The 3,165-nt window shown below is 32.7% G+C and overlaps 1 protein-coding gene across 1 annotated transcript in view; it reads right to left on the bottom strand.

The window, feature by feature from the left end:
* LOC111452879 (scarecrow-like protein 28) overlaps positions 1-171 on the bottom strand; it is a 3,647-nt gene extending 3,476 nt beyond the window's left edge. The window contains exon 1 of the mRNA XM_023093802.1: positions 52-171. The gene's annotated coding sequence lies outside the window, so the exon portion shown is untranslated. The remainder of the gene's footprint in view (positions 1-51) is intronic.
* Positions 172-3,165: the final 2,994 nt, after the last annotated feature.

The following is a 3,165-nucleotide window of genomic DNA, read 5'->3' as shown; positions in this document are numbered from 1 at the left end:
TTTGTTTTTTTTTTTTTTTTTTTTTTTCTTTTTCTGTTCAACTTCCATTACCTGTCTCTGTCTCTGTCAACTTCCCTTGTTGTTGTTGTTGTTCTTCTTCTTTCTCTCCTCTCCTCTTTGTTCTGTGACTGATTTGATTTAGCAGCACTGAAACAAAAAACGATGAACCAGAGGGGAAAAAAGGGTATAAGGACTGTGGGGACTTTGATGGGTGGCCGTTGGATTTCAATCTGACGGTGGAGAGAGACAGTGTAAGTGACCGTTGAATTATGTTGGTGGAATATGACCGTTGAAGGAGAAGGCTTATTGAGGGTGTACGGACTCTCTTTTTTTCTTCATATGGGAAAACGTCACGCTCGACGCACGTGACTTTCTGAATTAGAGTTTTTTCTTTTTTCTTTTTTTTTTCTTTCTCCTTCGTGTTTACGTAGACCGACCGTTGGATTACGTGCTTTTTTTGATATTCTTTTGCCACCCTGGAATTTACAGTTTTACACGTGGCAATATTTACCTCGTCAATAATATGTTTGAAAATAAGACCATTTTATATAAATAAATTATATTTTCATTTAGATTTTACACTTATTTTCTAATATTTTATTGCATGCCCGAGGCTCGCGTCTGATTAGCTAGTTTGTGAGACAATAGCTTACCAAGGCGATAATTAGTAGCTGGTCCGAGAGGATGATTAGCCACATTGGGACTGGGACATGGCCCAGACTCCTACGGGAGGCGCAGTGGGGAATTTTCCGCAATGGGCGAAAGCCCGACAGAGCAATGCCGCATGGAGGTAGAAGGCCTATGGATCGTGAACTTTTTTTCTTGGAGAAGAAGCAATAACGGTACCGAGGGAATAAGCATTGGCTAACATTGTGTCAGTAGCCGCGATAATACAGAGGATGCAAGCGTTATCTAGAATGGTTAGGCAGCTTTTGCATATGTTAATTTTAAATAATTAATTATGGTTAGTTAGTTTATTTATTTATATATATATAATAAGTTATCTCTGTGCGTTTTAATTTTTTTTAGGAGGGTTGATTTACTCTTCGATAAAAAAGAACTATTTGGAGAGAATTTTTCTTACTCGACTCTCTTCTTTCTTACACTGGCCTTCGAACCATTCGCGAGATGAGTTTCTACCTCAAACAGCTCGGTTCAAGATCGAGAGAAGTTTAAGAGAATGAAACGCACATAGTGGTGATTACAGCGGTTAAGATCCAATTTACCGTACTCAATTAGTTAACATATTGGTTAACCATATTCTGAAATGTTAACCGTTTCCATGGTAACGGAAATACACCAAACAACAAAAGCATGCAAAGAGAGTGGCGCTTCCCTTGCTTAGATTTAGGGTGATAGAGCGTTTTGACATTTTGGGTTTGCTTCTTCTTGGCCACTAATATCTATTACAAACTCAAATATCAAATATTTACAAGTCATAAAGTATCACTAACATCTATTACAAACGTCAAATGATTTTAATTTTCATAATAATCTTAAAAGAAGGGACGGTTGGATTAGTCAAGATGTATAAAATAGAGAGAAACTCAAATATTGAATCATTAGAGCGATCAAAACAAGTTTACTCGAAATAAACAGTAGCTCTAGCCAACTAAAGGCTCATTTGTCAATATCGACCCTATGATTGGCCTCTCATGGAGGCACACACCATCCATACCTCTGGCTCGGAGGCCACACACCATCCATACCTCCGGCTCGTAGCATCTTGATTCAATTTACCATCCATACCTCTAGCTCGTGGCATCTTGATTCAATTTACTATCCATACCCCTGGCTCGTAGCGTCTTGGATGGCCACACGTGGCTGTAGTAGGTTGCTCTGATAAAGCTTACACGCGTAGAGATTTCACACGTTTCATAATCGAGTGGTCTACATTGCCAAATTCCAGATTTTTATTTATTAATTAATAATTTATTATTTTACTAGATTGACGGACTACTTAAAAAAATAGGACCAAAATCATAACAATAAAACAATTAAATACAATTTATATTCTATATTCTTTTTTGTTGTATTAATAAAAAAAAAAAATCAATAATTGAATGAATTTAAAAAGTATTAATTTATATGGTCGGAAAAACTTTTTTATTTATTTATTTGTAAATTATATTAATTAAACTTATTTATTTTTTTTACTTGTCCCTTGAAATTTCAATGGGTCATTTTATTTTTTAAAATATTTGTAAATGTAAATTTTATAAAATTATTTTAAACCGGGTAATTTTTGTAATACCATACATCTTTAGACGTTAAACTTGAGTCAAAATAAGTTAATCCAGTTCAATTGGACCGGTCAACTCTTTCTTCTTTAGCTTATGAAAATGTTCCTGCATTCTTCTTATTCTTTTGTTTCTGTTTTGGTTAATTGAGGGAGTTCTTGTGTGGACTTCGTCCCTTCATAAACAGTATAGAGTTCATTAAGACGGTCCAAACTCCCGATACAATAAGAATCATTCAAAATGGTTAAGTAGCCGAAATAAGGTCGTAAAGGAAGTTCATGATTATTTACCAATAAATTCACCCATTTTTCTGTAAGACTCTGGTGAGTTATCTCCGACCATTATTGCTCCAAATTAGCTCTGTTCCTCTCTTATCCACTCCAAATTTACCAATAAATTCACCTGTTTATCGGTAAAAGATCTTACAAAAAATATCCTATACTCAAATATTGACATGTCACGACGATGAATCTAAACTCATTTTTTCTTTATTAAATTATAAATTTAATCATTGAACTTTCACAACAAATAGGTCTCTTATCCTTAAACTGTTATAACCCGTCTTTAAATTTTAAAAAATGTCTAATAAATCTCTAAACTTTAAATTTTGTCCACCTATTAATATTTTACTTTTTCAATGTTTCAGTATAAAATTCAAGGATTAATCTCTTATTCCAAGTAAAATCCAATTTTTGGTCTAAGAAATTCATAATTTTTTTAAAAAAGATTAATATATCAATAATTTATTAGTGGATAAAATTAAAGATTTAAATAACTAACATTAAATTTATAATTTAATTAAAAAATATATATTAAAAGAATCCAAACTAAATTGGAGAGGAGTCTTATCCAAACCAAAAGTGATGAACTGTACTAAATTAAATAATAATAAATTTATAAAGAAAAAAAAAAAAAAAAAAAAAAA

The sequence above is a fragment of the Cucurbita moschata genome, unplaced genomic scaffold (assembly GCF_002738365.1).
Source record: "Cucurbita moschata cultivar Rifu unplaced genomic scaffold, Cmos_1.0 Cmo_Scf00001, whole genome shotgun sequence".
Classification (NCBI taxonomy): domain Eukaryota; kingdom Viridiplantae; phylum Streptophyta; class Magnoliopsida; order Cucurbitales; family Cucurbitaceae; genus Cucurbita; species Cucurbita moschata.
This window is presented reverse-complemented; position numbering and strand designations above follow the sequence as displayed.